Here is an 18,363-nt window from a genome sequence, read left to right on the forward strand (position 1 = left end):
AAATTCTATATATGTATATTTTAAACTATTTATTTTGAAATAATTAAAATTTCCGAGGACTTTGCAAAGAAAATAGAGAATTCCCTCATACCTTTCACCTAGTTTCCCCCAATGATTATGTCTTAAGTAATTCTTGTATAAGTATCAAAATCAGGAAATTAACATTGATACAATGTGTGCGTATAGTTCAGTGCATCACATATTTAGATTCATGTAACCACCACTGAAGTAAAGATAAAGAACCAGGGGACTTCCCTAGTGGTCCAGTGGCTAAGACTCTGCGTTCCCAAAGCAGGGGGCCCAGGTGCAATCCCTGGTCAGGGAACTAGATCCCACATGCTGCAACTAAGAGTTTACACACTGCCACCTAAGATCGCACAGCGATCAGTGAAGATTGAAGATGCCAAGTGCCACATATAAGACCCAGTGAGCAAAAAAAATTTAAAAGTTACATTCAAAAAAAATTTTTTTAAGATAAAGAACCACTACATCACTGTGAAGATCTCCCATTATTCCTTTTGTTATTGTTTAGCCACAAAGTTATGTCCGACTCTTGTGACTTCATGGGCTCTAGCCAGTCTCCTCTGTTCATGGGATTTCCCAGGCAAAAATACTGGAATGGGTTACCATTTCCTTCTTCAGGGAATCTTCCCAACCCAGGGATTGAACCCACGTCTCCTGCATTGGCAGGCTGATTCTTTACCACTGAGCCACCTGCGAAGCCCCCCATTATCCCTACTACCTGACAACCACTGATCTGCTTTCCACCTTTCTAATTTTATTATTTCTTTTTCTTTTTTTTTTAAATTAGTTGGAGGCTAATTACTTCACAACATTTCAGTGGGTTTTGTCATACATTGATATGAATCAGCCGTAGAGTTACATGTATTCCCCATCCCGACCCCCCCCCCCCAACCTCCCTCTCCACCCAATTCCTCTGAGTCTTCCCAGTGCACCAGGCCCAAGCACTTGTCTCATGCATCCCACCTGGGCTGGTGATCTGTTTCACCATAGATAATATACATGCTGTTCTTTCGAAACATCCCACCCTCACCTTCTCCCACAGAGTTCAAAAGTCTGTTCTGTGCTTCTGTGTCTCTTTTTCTGTTTTGCATATAGGGTTATCGTTACCATCTTTCTAAATTCCATATATATGTGTTAGTATGCTGTAATGTTCTTTATCTTTCTGGCTTACTTCACTCTGTATAATGGGCTCCAGTTTCATCCATCTCATTAGAACTGATTCAAATGAATTCTTTTTAACGGCTGAGTAATATTCCATGGTGTATATGTACCACAGCTTCCTTATCCATTCGTCTGCTGACAGGCATCTAGGTTGCTTCCCTACGTAACCATTAAAAATGAAGTTGTAAAATGGCTATTATAAACAGTGCTGCGATGAACATTGGGGTGCACGTGTCTCTTTCAGATCTGGTTTCCTCAGTGTGTATGCCCAGAAGTGGTATTGCTGGGTCATATGGCAGTTCTATTTCCAGGTTTTTAAGAAATCTCCACACTGTTTTCCATAGTGGCTGTACTAGTTTGCATTCCCACCAACAGTGTAAGAGGGTTCCCTTTTCTCCACACCCTCTCCAGCACTTATTGCTTGTAGGCTTTTGGATAGCAGCCATCCTGACTGGCGTGAGATGGTACCTCATTGTGGTTTTGATTTGCATTTCTCTGATAATGAGTGATGTTGAGCATCTTTTCATGTGTTTGTTAGCCACCTATGTCTTCCTTGGAGAAATGTCTGTTTAGTTCTTTGGCCCATTTTTTGATTGGGTCATTTATTTTTCTGGAATTGAGCTTCAGGAGTTGCTTGTATATTTTTGAGATTAATCCTTTGTCTGTTTCTTCATTTGCTATTATTTTCTCCCAATCTGAGGGCTGTCTTTTCACCTTACTTATAGTTTCCTTTGTAGTGCAAAAGCTTTTAAGTTTCATTAGGTCCCATTTGTTTATTTTTGCTTTTATTTCCAATATTCTGGAATGTGGGTCATAGAGGATCCTGCTGTGATTTATGTCGGAGAGTGTTTTGCCTAGGTTCTCCTCTAGGAGTTTTATAGTTTCTGGTCTTACATTTAGATCTTTAATCCATTTTGAGTTTATTTTTGTGTATGGTGTTAGAAAGTGTTCTAGTTTCATTCTTTTACAAGTGATTGACCAGTTTTCCCAGTACCACTTGTTAAAGAGGTTGTCTTTTTTCCATTGTATATCCTTGCCTCCTTTGTCAAAGATAAGGTGTCCATAGGTTCGTGGGTTTATCTCTGGGCTTTCTATTCTGTTCCATTGATCTATATTTCTGTCTTTGTGCCAGTACCATACTGTCTTGATGACTGTGGCTTTGTAGTAGAGTCTGAAGTCAGGCAGGTTGATTCCTCCAGTTCCATTCTTCTTTCTCAAGATTACTTTGGCTATTCAAGGTTTTTTGTATTTCCATACAAATTGTGAAATTATTTGTTCTAGTTCTGTGAAAAATACTGTTGGTAGTTTGATAGGGATTGCATTGAATCTATAGATTGCTTTGGGTAGAATAGCCATTTTGACAATATTGATTCTTCCATTCCATGAACACGGTATATTTCTCCATCTGTTTGTGTCCTCTTTGATTTCTTTCATCAGTGTTTTATAGTTTTCTATGTATAGGTCTTTTGTTTCTTTAGGTAGATATACTCCTAAGTATTTTATTCTTTTTGTTGCAATGGTGAATGGTATTGTTTTCTTAATTTCTCTTTCTGTTTTTTCATTGTTAGTATATAGGAATGCAAGGGATTTCTGTGTGTTAATTTTATATCCTGCAACTTTACTATATTCATTGATTAGCTCTAGTAATTTTCTGGTAGAGTCTTTAGGGTTTTCTATGTAGAGGATCATGTCATCTGCAAACAGCGAGAGTTTCACTTCTTCTTGAGAGTGGGCACCCTTGTCTTGTTCCTGATTTCAGGGGAAATGCTTTCAATTTTTCACCATTGAGGGTGTTGCTTGCTGTGGTTTTGTCATATATAGCTTTTATTATGTTGAGGTATGTTCCTTCTATTCCTGCTTTCTGGAGAGTTTTAATCATAAATGGGTGTTGAATTTTGTCAAAGGCTTTCTCTGCATCTATTGAGATAATCATATGGTTTTTATCTTTCAATTTGTTAATGTGGTGTATTACATTGATTGATTTGTGGATATTAAAGAATCCTTGCATTCCTGGGATAAAGCCCACTTGGTCATAGTGTATGATTTTTTTAATATGTTGTTGGATTCTGTTTGCTAGAATTTTGTTAAGGATTTTTGCATCTATGTTCATCAGTGATATTGGCCCGTAGTTTTCTTTTTTTGTGGCATCTTTGTCTGGTTTTGGAATTGGGGTGATGGTGGCCTCATAGAATGAGTTTGGAAGTTTACCTTCTTCTGCAATTTTCTCGAAGAGTTTGAGTAAGATAGGTATTAGCTCTTCTCTAAATTTTTGGTATAATTCAGCTGTGAAGCCATCTGGTCCTGGGCTTTTGTTTGCTGGAAGAATTTTTTAATTACAGTTTCAATTTCCTTGCTTGTGATGGGTCTGTTAAGATCTTCTATTTCTTCCTGGTTCAGTTTTGGAAAGTTATACTTTTCTAAGAATTTGTCCATTTCATCCAAGTTGTCCATTTTATTGGCATAGACCTGCTGGTAGTAGTCTCTTATGATCCTTTGTATTTCAGTGTTGTCTGTTGTGATCTCTCCATTTTCATTTCTAATTTTGTTAATTTGGTTCTTCTCCCTTTGTTTCTTAATGAGTCTTGCTAATGGTTTGTCAATTTTGTTTATTTTTTCAAAAAACCAGCTTTTAGCTTTGTTGATTTTTGCTATGGTCTCTTTAGTTTCTTTTGCATTTATTTCTGCCCTGATTTTTAAGATTTCTTTCCTTCTACTAACCCTGGGGCTCTTCATTTCTTCCTTCTCTAATTGCTTTAGGTGTAGAGTTAGGTTATTTATTTGGCTTTTTTCTTGTTTCTTGAGGTAAGCCTGTAATGCTATGAACCTTCCCCTTAGCACTGCTTTTACAGTGTCCCATAGGTTTTGGGTTGTTGTGTTTTCATTTTCATTCATTTCTATACATATTTTGATTTCTTTTTTGATTTCTTCTATGATTTGTTGGTTATTCAGAAGCATGTTATTTAGCCTCCATATGTTTGAATTTTTAACAATTTTTTTTTCCTGTAATTGAGATCTAATCTTACTGCACTGTGGTCAGAAAAGATGACTGGAATGATTTCAATTTTTTTGAATTTTCCAAGACCAGATTTATGGCCCAGGATGTGATCTATTCTGGAGAAGGTTCCGTGTGCACTTGAGAAAAAGGTGAAGTTGATTGTTTTGGGGTGAAATGTCCTATAGATATCAATTAGGTCTAGCTGGTCCATTGTGTCATTTAAGGTTTGTGTTTCCTTGTTAATTTTCTGTTTAGTTGATCTATCCATAGTTGTGAGTGGGGTATTAAAGTCTCCCACTATTATTGTGTTACTATTAATTTCCTCTTTCATACTCGTTAGCATTTGCTGTACATATTGCGGTGCTCCTATGTTGGGTGCATATATATTTATAATTGTTATATCTTCTTGGATTGATCCTTTGATCATTATGTAGTGTCCTTCTTTGTCTCTTTTCACATCCTTTATTTGAAAGTCTATTTTATCTGATATGAGTATTGCGACTCCTGCTTTCTTTTGGTCTCCGTTTGAGTGAAATATTTTTTTCCAGCCCTTCACTTTTAGTCTGTATGTGTCTCTTGTTTTGAGGTGGGTCTCTTGTAGACAGCATATATAGGGGTCTTGTTTTTGTATCCATTCAGCCAATCTTTGTCTTTTGGTTGGGGCATTCAACCCATTTACATTTAAGGTAATTATTGATAGGTGTGATCCCGTTGCCATTTACTTTGTTGTTTTGGGTTCACGTTTATACAACCTTTCTGCATTTCCTGTCTAGAGAAGATACTTTAGCATTTGCTGAAGAGCTGGTTTGGCGGTGCTGAATTCTCTCAGCTTTTGCTTGTCTGTAAAGCTTTTGAATTCTCCTTCATATCTGAATGAGATCCTTGCTGGGTACAGTAATCTAAGTTGTAGGTTATTCTCTTTCATTACTTTCAGTATGTCCTGCCATTCCCTTCTGGCCTGGAGGGTTTCTATTATCAATCAGCTGTTATCCTTATGGGAATCCCTTTGTGTGTTATTTGTTGTTTCTCCCTTGCTGCTTTTAGTATTTGTTCTTTGTGTTTGATCTTTGTTAATTTGATTAATATGTGTCTTGGGGTGTTTTGCCTTGGGTTTATCCTGTTTGGGACTCTCTGGGTTTCTTGGACTTCGGTGGCTATTTCCTTCCCCATTTTAGGGAAGTTTTCAGCTATTATCTCCTTGAGTATTTTCTCATGGCCTTTCTTTTTGTCTTCTTCTTCTGGGACTCCTATGATTCGAATGTTGGGGCATTTCACATTGTCCCAGAGGTCCCTGAGGTTGTCCTAATTTCTTTTGGTTCTTTTTCCTTTTTTCCTCTCTGCTTCATTTATTTCTACCATTTTATCTTCTACCTCACTTATCATATCTTCTGCCTCAGTTATTCTACTCTTGGTTCCCTCCAGAGTGTTTTTGATCTCATTCATTGCATTATTCATTTTTAATTGACTCTTTTTTATTTCTTCTAGGTCTTTATTAAACATTTCTTGCATCTTTTCAATCTTTGTCTCCAGGCTATTTATCTGTAACTCCATTTCGTTTTCAAGATTTTGGATCATTTTTATTATCATTATTCTAAATTATTTTTCAGGTAGATTCCCTATCTCCTCCTCTTTTGTTTGACTTGGTGGGCATTTTTCATGTTCCTTTACCTGTTGGGTATTTCTCTGCCTTTTCATTTTGTTTAGATTGCTGTGTCTGGAGTGGGCTTTCTGTATTTTGGAGGTCTGTGGTTCCTTTTTATTGTGGAGGTTTTACCCAGTGGGTGGGGTTGGATGATTGGCTTGTCAAGGTTTCCTGGTTAGGGAAGCTTGCGTCGGTGTTCTGGTGCATGGAACTTGATTTCTTCTCTCTGGAGAGCAATGGAGTGCCCAGTAATGAGTTTTGAGATGGGTCTATGTGTTAGGTGTGACCTTGGGCAGCCTGTATGTTGACGTTCAGGACTATGTTCCTGCGTTGCTGGAGAATTTGCGTGGTATGTCTTGCTCTAAAACTTATTGGCTCTTGGGTGGTGATTGGCTTCAGTGTAGGTATGGAGGCTTTTGGACGGTCTCTTTTACTTAAAGTTCCATGTAGTCAGGAGTTTTCTGGTGTTCTCAGGTTTTGGCCTTAAGTCTCCTGCCTCTGGATTTCAGTTTTATTCTTCCAGTAGTCTCAGGACTTCTCCAACTATACAGCATTGATAATAAAACTTCTAGGTTAATGGCGAAAAGATTCTCCCCCATTAGGGACACCCAGAGAGGTTCACAGAGTTACAAGAAGAAGAGGAGAGGGAGGAGGGAGATAGAGATGAGCAGGAGGAGAAAAAAGGGGACTCAAGAGGAGAGAGACAGATCTACGCAGTTGTCTATTCCCAGAGTGTTCTCCGTAGCCCAGACACCCACAAAGATTCACAGAAGTGGATTGGGAAGAGAAGGGGAAAGGAGGAAATAGAGGTGTTCTGAGGTAGAAAACAGAGAGTCAAGATTGGGAGAGAATAATCAACACACTCCTGAATAAAAATGGGAACTGAACATTGGATTCTTAAATGTTCACAATTTATATCATATACTGAAAAACAAAAATTAAAAACCTAGAGTAGAGGTTAGACTCTTAAAAATACTATATTAAAAACAAAAACCAAAACACACAAAAAAATTTTAGAAATATATATGAAGTTTGATTTAAAAATAGGGCTTCTCATCTTTTTTTTTTGTAAGGTTATAGTGTAATGAAAATGAAAATTAAGGAGTAGTAGAGGAGTAATAGAGGACTTTAAAAAGAGATAAGAGAAAAAGAAAAATAGAAAATAGAAGAGAAAAAGAAAAAAAAAGAAAATTTTTCCTAATTAAAAAACTAGTAAAAATCTATGAAAATGAAAGTTAAGGAGTACTGGGGGAGTAATAGGGAATTATAAAAGAAAATAAAAGAGAAAAAAGAAAAAAAAATTTTTTCTTACTTAAAAAAAAAAAAAATATATATATATATATATATACATATCTAGGAATTTCTCTGGAGCTGTTGTGGTCAGTGTGGGTTCGGCTCAGTTTCAGATAGCTCCTCGTTCCAGCTTACGCTTCTCAATATCTACAGGCCCCTTCTGGTGTAGTCGGTGTTTTCTACAGGGATTTTAATCTGTTGCACTGGTCCCTTCTGAAGCGGTTCCCTTTGTTTATTTGGCTTCTGTTTGCCGGTCTCTTCAGAGCCTCATTTACGCCCTGACACAGGCGGGCGGAGGTGGTCTCTTATTCAGGTTGCTAGTTCCGTCGCGCTGCAGGGAGGGGCTGGCGCTGCTTTCTCCGTCAGCGCTGCTCGGGCTCCCGGCTGCTCTATATGGAGCGTCTCTGCGCTGCGCGCGGTTCCACCCTTCGGGTGTTCCACAAAAGCGCGGAATAAAAAGCTGTGCCTGCTTTTTGTGCCTTCCCCGTCAGAGCGGTTCAGGCAGCCAGGGGCTTGACCGGCGCACTCTCCCCGGGTGCGGCGCACCTACTCCCTTACTTGGTCCCAGTCTCAGTTTCCGCCAGCGCCAGTCGGGTCCGTGCGCCTTCTGCCCTCCGCATCCCCAGCCCCAGTCCCCGCCCACGCCGGTCAGGTGCCTGCGCCCTGTCTCGCCGCAACCCTCCCAGCAGATGTCGACCATCCAGAATCTCAGGAGGTCTTTGATTAGAAACTGGAGGCCTGTTTGCAGTGTGGTAGAGGATGCAGTCCCTGGGGCCGAGCCTGCCCCTTTCCCCTCCCTGCTGCCTCCTGCCTCCACCGGGGCTGGGCCAGCCCGCAGCCTGCGAGCTCTTCTCTGGACTTTCTCGGTCCCTTTGTTCTGCGAATGGCCGGCAGGGTGTTCGGGCTGGTTAATTTTCTCTCTCTCTTTTGCTGTCCCACAGTTTAAGTTGGTAACTCACAAAAGCTCCCTCCGATTGTCTTCAGGGCACTCAGGCCGGGTCCTTACCCTAAGCAATGCCACCTGCTCCTCTCCGTTCTGCCCCCACTTGGTGGCCGATGCGGGTGTCTGGGGTACTTTTCTGCTGGGAGTTGCTTTTAGGCTTGTAATCTGTGGGTTTTATTTACTGTTCCCCTCCCAGTCAGGTTGCCCTCCGAGATTCAAACACTTCCCCCAGACCCGCCAGTGTGAGGGTTTCCTGGTGTCTGGAAACTTCCTCTATTAAGACTCCCTTCCGGGATGGATCTCTGTCCTTAGCTCTTTTGTCTCTCTTTTTATCTTTTATATTTTGTCCTACCTCCTTTCGAAGACAATGGGTTGCTTTTCTGGGCGCCTGAGGACCTCAGCTAGCGATCAGAAGTTGTTTTGTGAAGTTTGCTCTGCGTTCAGTTATTCTTTTGATGAATTTGTAGGAGAGAAAGTGGTCTCCCCGTCCTATTCCTCCGCCATCTTGGCTCCTCGGATCTAATTTTATTATTTCAAGAATGTACTGTCTGTTTGCGCAGTCATGTCCAGCTCTTTGCAACTCCATGGACTGGGGCCTACCAGACTCCTCTGTCCATAGGATTTCCTAGGCCAGAATACTGGAGTGGGTTGCTATTTCCTTCTCCAGGGGATCTACCTAACCCAGGAATAGAACCTAGTTCTCCCACATTGCAGGCAGATTCTTTATCATCTGAGCCACCAGGGAAGCCCAGATGGAATCATACAGTATATGACCTCTTGACACTGGTTTTTTCACTCAGCATAATGCCCCCATGATCCATCCAAACTGTTATTTGGGCCAATAGTAGATTCTTTTTTATTACTTAATAGTTTTCCATAGTATAACTGTATCACAGATTGTCCAACAATTCACCTATTGAGGAGCATTTTGATTGTTTCCAGTTTGGGGCTGTTACAAATAAAGCTGTTGGAAACAATTGTGTATAGGTTTCTGTGTGGACAAAAGTTTACATTTCTCTAGGTTAAAACCTCAGGAGTGCATACCTGGGTCATATGTTAAGTATACATTTCATTTTAAAAACACTGCCTAACTATTTTCTAAAGTAGATGTACCATTTAATGTAAAACTAACTTTGTATTAATTTTCCCACCAGTATGAGAAATCTACTTTCTCCATGCCCCCACCAGCACTTGGTAATGCACAACTTTGTATTGTGGCTATTCTAATAGATTGTAGCTAGTCTAATAGATTTGTATTGTAGCTGTTCTGATTTGTAATGAGAGTGTAGTGATATATCATGTTACTTTGCATTTCCTTAATGGCTAGTGATGTTGAATATCTTTTCAAGTATTTATTTAATGCCTATATATACTCTTCAGTGTAAATGTCTCTTCATGTCTTTTGACTGTTTTCTAATTGAATTTTATTTACTGTTGAGTTTTGAGAGTCCTTTGCCAGATATATGGTTTGCAAATATCATCTCCCAGTCTGTAATCTCTCTTTTCATACTCTTAACAGGGTCTTTACAGAGCAATAGTTATTCATTTTGATAAAATCCTGCTTAGCAATTAAAAATACCTAAAGATTTTCTGAGAACTAATTTTTTTAAGCCCCTAAGATCGAAGATTTTTTTCAATGGTATCTTTCAAAAGATCTAGAATTTTGCATTTCAACCCATAATCCATCTTGAGTTACTTTTTGCATAAGATATGAAATTCCAGTTCAGTTCAGTCACTCAGTAGTGTCCCACTCTTTCCGACCCCATGAACCACAGCACACCAGGCCTCCCCATCCGTAACCAACTCCCAGAGTTTACTCAAACTCATGCTAATTGAGTCAGTGATGCCATCCAACCATCTCATCTTCTGTCGTCCCCTTCTCCTCCTGCCTTCAATCTTTCCCAGAATCAGGGGCTTTTCAAATGAGTCAGCTCTGCGCATCAGGTGGCCAAAGTATTGGAGTTTCATCTTCAACATCAGTCCTTCCAATGAACACCCAGGACTGATCTCCTTTAGGATGGACTGGTTGGATCTCCTTGCAGTCCAAAGGGTTCTCAAGAGTCTTCTCCAATACCACAGTTCGAAAGCATCAATTCTTTGACACTCAGCTTTCTTTATAGTCCAACTCTCACATTCATACATGACCACTGGAAAACCATAGCCTTGACGAGATGGACCTTTGTTGGCAAAGTAATGTCTCTGCTTTTTAATATGCTGTCTAGGTTGGTCGTAACTTTTCTTCCAAGGAGTAAGCGTCTTTTAATTTCATGGCTATAATCACCATCCGCAGTGATATTGGAGCCCCCCCCCCCCCCAAATAAAATCAGCCACTGTTACCCCATCTATCTGCCATGAAGTGATGGGATCGGATGCCATGATCTTAGTTTTCTGAATGTTGAGCTTTAAGCCAACTTTTTCACTCTCCTCTTTCACTTTCATCAAGAGGCTCTTTAGTTCTTCTTCACTTTCTGCCATAAGGGTGGTGTCATCTGCATATCTGAGGTTATTGATATTTCTCCCGGCAATCTTGATTCCAGCTTGTGCTTCCTCCAGCCCAGCATTTCTCATGATGTACTCTGCATATAAGTTAAACAAGCAGCCTTGACGTACTCCTGTTCCTATTTGGAACCAGTCTGTTGTTCCATGTCCAGTTCTAACTGTTGCTTCCTGACCTACATACAGGTTTCTCAAGAGGCAGGTCAGGTGGTCTGGTATTCCCATCTCTTTCAGAATTTTCCTGTATTTGTTGTGATCCACAGAGTCAAAGGCTTTGGCATAGTCAATAAAGCAGAAATAGATGTTTTTCTGGAACTCTCTTGCTTTTTCAATGATCCAGCGGATGTTGGCAATTTAAGTGAAAGTTCTGCTTTTTTTTTTTTTTTTGCAAATGGATGTCCAATTGTTCCTGCATCATTTGTTGAAAAGACATTTCTCCATTGATTTGCTTTTACACCCATGTCAAAAATCAGTCAGCTGTATGTACTTCTGTAGATTTTCTACTGTTCCACTGATATATGTGTCTACCCTTTCACAGTACCATACAGAATCAATTCTTAAAACTACATTAAGTTTTGAACTCAGTGTTTCCTCCCACTTCATTCTTTTTCAAAACTGTTCTTACTCTAGGTCCTTTGCCTTTCCATATAAATTTTAGAATAATGTGTATATCTACAAAATGTTTTGCTGAAAGAGTACAATATGAATTGCATTAAAACTGTATAGCAGTGTGGGGTAAATCACCTTTTTGTTGTATTTGCACCTAGCACTTGTAAATGGCTTGTTGTAGTTCAGTCGCTAAGTTGTGTCTGACTCTTTGCAACTCCATGTGAATGACTCTGTATTTTAAAGTTTGGTGTCCATTTGTACATTGCTAGTATACAGAAATATACAGAATATATAGTTTTTATATACTGATTAAAAAATTGCTTTTGATTTTTTTATGTTGATCCTCTGACCTTGCTGAATCACTAGCTCTCATTGTAGATTTCTTGCTCAGTCACTAGCTCTCATAGTTTGTTTGTAGTTTTTCTATGTAGATTAATATCCTGTAATCTGCAAATAGGGATACTTTTATTTCTTCCTTTCCAATCTGTACACATTTTCCTTTTTAAATCTATTGCACTAGAAGAACTTCCAGTACTACACTGAATAGCATTGGATAGTGGACATCGTTGTCCTGTTCCCAGTGTTGCAGAAAAGTATTCAATATTTCACCATGATTTCAGATGTAGGTTTTTTGTAGATATTCTTTATCAGCTTGAAGAAGTTATCCTCTATTCCTTTTCTTTTGAGAGTTTTCATCAGAAATAGGTGTTGAATTCTGTCAAAAGCTTTTTCCACATCCATTGATATCTTCATGTTATTTTTCTAAGTTAGCCTGTTAATATGGTGAATTACAGTTTAACTTTCAAATATTATATCAGTTTTTCATCCCTAAAACAAATTCCATTTGTTCCTGTTATACAATGTTATTATATATTGCTGAATTCTGTTTGCTAACATTTCAAAAGAATTTTTGCATCTACATCCATAAGGAATGTTGGTCTACAGTTTTCTTTTCTTGCTTTTTGTTTTAAAAATTATTATTATTATTATTATTATTGGTATTCTTCATTTGGTTTTGGTTCCAGAGTAATAACTAACAACTAGCTTCCAAGAATGAGATGGGAAAGGCTCCCTTCTCTTCTATTTTCTAGAAGAGGTTTTGTAAAAGTTGGTCCTAATTCTTATTTAAACATTTAGTAGAACTCTCCATTGGAAACATCTGAGCCTGAAGACTTCTTTTTATTTTGGTTGCTTTGGGTCTTTGTTGCAGCACACAGGATTCTCCATTATGGTGCACAGGCTTCTCTTGTTGCAGAGCATGGGCTCTCTAGTTGCCCCATGGCACTTGGGGCATGCCATGTGGGATGTTAGTTCCTTGCCCAGGGACTGAACCCTGGTCCCCCGCATTGGAAGGTGGATTATTAACCACTGGACCACCAGGGAAGTTCTGGAGATTTATTTTTCAGGTTTTAAAATTTAATTTCCTTAATAATTATAGGGTTGTTCAATATATGCTTCATTTTGGGTGTTTTAATGGCTTGCGTCTTCCAAGAAATTGGCCCATTTCGTGTAAGTTGTTGATTTGATGTGTAGTTTTTCATAATATTGCCTGATTATCCTTTTGATGTCTGTTAACAGGACCTGCTTTCTTCCTGATAATAATTTTCCTTTTTTTATTTTTTGCCAATCTTGCTAGAGGTCTGTCAGAATTATTGATCTTTAAAAATAGGAGCTTTTTATGTCATTAATTTTTCTCTATTCTGTCTCCAAATCTACTCATTTATAATCTTATTTTTTTCCTTCTTTCTGCTTCCTTTAGGTTTATTTTGATCTTTCCTTTCTAATTTCTTGAGATGCAAACTTAGGTTATTGGTTTGAGATATTTCCTCTTTTCTAACATATGCATTTGGGTGCTATAAATTTCCTTCTTAGCCCTGGTTTAGTTGTATCCCACAAATTTTGGAATGTCACCTACATCCTGTTGGTCTTGTTCTATCAGTTTTTGAGAGGCTATTGTAATCTTCAACTATGCTTGTGTAGATTTCTTCTTTCAGTTCTAGCAGTTTTTGCTTCACCTATTTTATGGCTTTGTTTTTTGTTTTGGGGGGAGTTTTGGAGATATACACCTTTAAACTGCTGTTTTCTTGGTGAACTGACACTTTTTTCATTATGAAATGTCCCTCTCTGTCTCTGGTAACTTTTGCTCTAACGTCTACCTTATTTGATATTAATAGCTGTACTTGTCTTGATTTTTTTTTTTTTTTGCATGCCATATTTTTCCCATTCTTTTACTTTCAGTCTACCTTTATCACTGTACTTGAGTTTCTTGTCAATAGCATGTTCACTCTATGAATCTTTTAACTGGTACATTTAGACAAGTTAATTTTAACGTAATTACTGATGTTAAGGCTTAAATGTGCTATTTTTTTTTTCTACTGGTTCTGATGTTTTGTTTTCTTTTCCCTGACATCCTGTGGGTTAATTAGACATTTTTTACAATTGCATTTTTACTTGCTTATAGTATTTTGAGTTTATTTCCTTGTGTAGCATTTTGAGTGTTTACTCCAACTTTTATATATATAATTTATCAAAGTCTGGATTTCCTTGGTGATCCAGTGTTAAAAATCCACAAGTCAATGCAGGGACATGGGTTTGATTCTCAGTCCAGGAAGATTCCACATGCTGCTGGGCAACTGAGCATGTGCACCGCCAGTACTGAGCCCACAAGCCTAGAGTCTATGTATGCAACAGAAGACAGTGCAACAAGGAACCTGTGCCCCACACAGAGTAGCCCCTGCTCACCAGAACTAGGGAAAGCCCACACAAAGCATCAAAGACCCAGCACAGCCACACACACAAAAAAACTTATCGAAGCCTATTGGTGCCATTTTACCAGTTTGAGTATAGAAACATCTCCATTTGCATGCTTTTCCCTCTCCCCAAAACTCCCCCTACATACACTGAGAACCACATTAGGCAGTATTATAATTTTTGCTGTAAGCGTCAAACATAATTTAGAAGATTCAATAGGATAAGGAAATTCTATTACATTTGCCTGCATTTTTCCTATTACCAAGTTTTTTTTTTCCTTCCTAACATTTTCCCCAACCTTTCCTCTTACCATTTTCTCTTTAGAGAACTCCATTTTAGCTATTCCTTCAGTGTAGGTTCACTGGCAACAAATTCTTAGTTTTCCTTTATCCTTGTTTCCCTCTTCACATCTAGGAGTATTATTTCTGCAGGATATAAAACTCTGGGTTGTCGGTACTTTCCTTTCAGCACTTGAAAAATATCAGGTCCTTCTAGTCTCCATGGTTTCTGAAGAGAAATGTGCTGTTTGAATTTTTTTCCCCAGTAGGTAATGGACCATCTAATTGTTTTCAAGTTTGTCATTAACTTTCAGAAGTTTGCTTACAATGTCTTGGTGTGGATTTTATTGGGTTTGATTGTGGTTTGCTCAGCTTAAATCTCTAAGTTTACAAGTTAGTTTTCCCCCCAAATTTGGGGAATTTACAACCATTTTTTCAGCCCCACCCTCTTTTTCCTCTTCTTCAGGGACTCTGATGATGTTTTTTGTTTTAATCCCATGTGTTTCTGAGGTCATGCTCATTCTTTTTTTATCAGTCTACTTTCTATTTAGATTGGGTAATTTTTATTTTATCTTTAAGTTCTCTGATTCTACCCTCTGTCCTATTCTGCTGTTGAGCCCATTGACTTTTTTTTTTTTTTTCATTTATTTTTATTAGTTGGAGGCTAATTACTTTAGTGGTTTTTGCCATACACTGACATGAATCAGCCATGGATTTACATGTGTCCCCCATCCTGATTCCCCCCACCCTCCTCCCTCCCCATCCCATCCCTCTGGGCCGTCCCAGTGCACCAGCCCTGAGCACTTGTCTCATGCATCCAACCTGGGCTGGCGATCTGTTTCACACTTGATAATATACATGTTTCAATGCTATTCTCTCAGATCAACCCACCCTCACCTTCTCCCAGAGTCCAAAAGTCTGTTCTGTACATCTGTGTCTCTTTTTCTGTCCTGCATATAGGGTTATCATTACTGTCTTTTTAAATTCCATATATATGCATGAGTATACTGTATTGGTGTTTATCTTTCTGGCTTACTTCACTCTGTATAATGGGCTCCAGTTTCATCCACCTTGTTAGAACTGATTCAAATGTATTCTTTTTAATGGCTGAGTAATATTCCATGGTGTATATGTACCGTGGCTTTCTTATCCATTCGTCTGCTGATGGGCATCTAGGTTGCTTCCATGTCCTGGCTATTATAAACAGTGCTGCGATGAACACTGGGGTACACGTGTCTCTTTCAGATCTGGTTTCCTCAGTGTGTATGCCCAGGAGTGGGATTGCTGGGTCATGTGGCAGTTCTATTTCCAGTTTTTTAATCTCCACACTGTTCTCCATAGTGACTGTACTAGTTTGCATTCTTACCAACAGTGTAAGAGGGTTCCCTTTTCTCCACACCCTCTCCAGCATCTATTGCTTGTAGACTTTTGGATAGCAGCCATTCTGACTGGCATGTAGTGGTACCTCATTTTGGTTTTGATTTGCATTTCTCTGATAATGAGTGATGTTGAGCATCTTTTCATGTGTTTGTTAGCCATCTGTATTTCTTCTTTGGAGAAATGTCTGTTTAGTTCTTTGGCCCATCTTTTGATTGGGTTATTTAAATTTGTTCATTCTGAAACTTTTGTGTGGTTCATTATATCTTGTTTCTTTGCTGAGGCCACTTTTCCATTTGTTTCCATTTGTTCCATGTTTCTAATTGCTTGCCAAAGCATCTGCTGACATCTGCTTTAAAATCCTTGTCAGATTATATTATGTGTCATCTGTATTGTCTTTTCTCACATGGTTTGAGATCTTCCTGGTTCTTGGTATGACAAGTGGTTTTGATTGAAACCTGGACGTTTTTGGTATTATAAGACTCTTACTAAATTTTACTTAAATCTTTTTTTTTAACGGGTCCCCTCTGCCACAGCATTGCCTCATTACTGCCAGGTAGAAGGTTCCTGTTGACACCTGAGGACAGGAAGGGCTGGGAGTTCAGACTTTACCCTAGACCTCCTCTGACACCACAGGGTGAGAAGCACCTGTTACTAAGGATGAAGTCTAGGCTCCTTGTGCAGTCTCCACTGACACTGTCGTGCAGGCCATCTCTTTGCCACTGTGCAGTGGTAAAAACCGTAATTCTTCTTTGAGTACCCTGTTTCCATCCCAGAAAGCAAGGAGGTTGGAGTCCAGGTTCCTCACTAGACCTTCTCTGACACCATCCTGGCAGAGGGTTGAAGTACTAAGTTTAAGCCTCCTGGGGTGGAATCTAGGCCATCCCTTTGGCCTTAACTGATGAGGGTGAGAATACAATTGCAATCTTTCATGAGATATTTGATTAGAATAGAGAAGTTACTGTCTAAAGGATTTCTGACTTAAGCTGCCCTTTTCCTGGTCCTTTGGGTGAACAGAGCAGGATTTTACTGGGTTTTGGTGTCTTGTTATTTCATTTTTGCCTACATCTTCTGGTGTTTCCTGGTAGCCAACTTCACCAAAATTGTCTTAGATAAGGAAAATAAGAAAACCCAGAGATTCACTTATTTCCATGATTCCTGAAGTCCACTGCTAAATCTGTCTTCTCTCCATCTGTCTTCTTATGCTTGTTTTGCATATAATTGTTCATATGATGTCAGGGGTTTTAGTTGTATTGGGAAGTACAAGAGGCAGAGGGGAGAAAAGTTGGTACCCTGGGCAAAAGTGTACATACTCTGTGATTGCTTTGTTGTTCAGTCACCAAGTCGTGTCCCAACTCTTTGTGACCCCATGGACTGCAGCATGCCAGGCTTCTGTCCTCCACTATCTCCTGGAGTTTTCTCAAATTCATGTCATTGAGTTGATAATTTTACCTAACCATTTCAACTTCTGCTACCCCATTCTCCTTTTGTCTTCAATCTTTTCCAGCATCAGGTTCTTTTCCAATGAACCAGCTCTTAACCATCACATGACACAAATCTGTGAAGTATCTGCTTATTGAGAACATTGCAGCATCAGCTTCAGTCCTTCCAATTAATATTCAGGGTTATTTCCTTTAAAATTGACTGGTTTGATCTCCTCACAGTCCCATAGACTCTCTTAAGAGTCTTCTCCAGTAGCAGAATCCAAAGGCATCAGTTCTCCAGCACTCAGTCTTCTTTATGGCTCAACATATGTACATGACTACTGGAAAAAATCATAGTTTGGACTACATGGACCTTGGTCAGCAAAAAGTATTGTCTTTGCTTAATATGCTGTGATTTGGACCATACATTGTTGGACAGTGTATGGTCCATACAGTGTTGGACAGAACACTGAAGGAAGTGAGATGGGAGCAGGTCTGGTGAAAGGAAGGAAAAATCTTTCTAGAGGTGTGTTAAATGTGAGATGCCCATTATTTTATCTCCAACTGGAGATGCAAATTGACAACTGGATATATGAATCTGGGACTTAGAGAGGTCTGGGCTACAGAGAAATACATTTGAAGTCATGGGATAATATGGAACTGTTATGAAGGTTTGGTTTCTTTCCCATGGAATTATGTAAGTAATTATGTAAATTAAGTAATTATGTAAATAATTCCCATGGAATTATTTGGTTCTGCAAGTAAGTTTCAGAAGTTCATTCATCCCATATGTATTTGTTTTCTGAGGGAAGAGGCAGAGGTATGTTTGGATCAATTTAGTAGGAGTACACAATTTCCATTCATTGCCAAGTGATGTCCAACTCTTTTGCAACCCCATGGACTGTTGATGGAATTTCTCAGGCAAGAATACTGGAGTTGGTTGCCATTTCCTTTTCTAGAGCTTCCCAACCCAAGGGTCAAACCTCCATCTCCTGCATTGCCAGGCAGATTCCTTACCGCTGAGCCATCAGTGGTTTATTATTTCTATACTAACATTACTTTCTTCATTATTTAAAAATTCATCTCACCTTCACGTCCTTTTCCTTAAAAATCATCAATAAACTTTTATCTCCTACAAGGATGCAAGGCCTCTGACATCCCTAAATCCTTTTCCATTGTTGAGATGGCTCCATGATCCTCTGAACATACTACTACTTTGGCCTTACAAAGTAAGGCCATACTGAACATACTGAACATACTCTGACATCCCTAAATCCTTCTCCATTGTTGGGATGGCTCCATGATCCTCTCTGAACATACTACTTTGGCCATACTTACAAAGGCTGTGCCCCAAACTGACCGCCACCCCA

This window comes from Dama dama, chromosome 23 (assembly GCF_033118175.1).
Source record: "Dama dama isolate Ldn47 chromosome 23, ASM3311817v1, whole genome shotgun sequence".
Taxonomy (NCBI): Eukaryota; Metazoa; Chordata; class Mammalia; order Artiodactyla; family Cervidae; genus Dama; species Dama dama.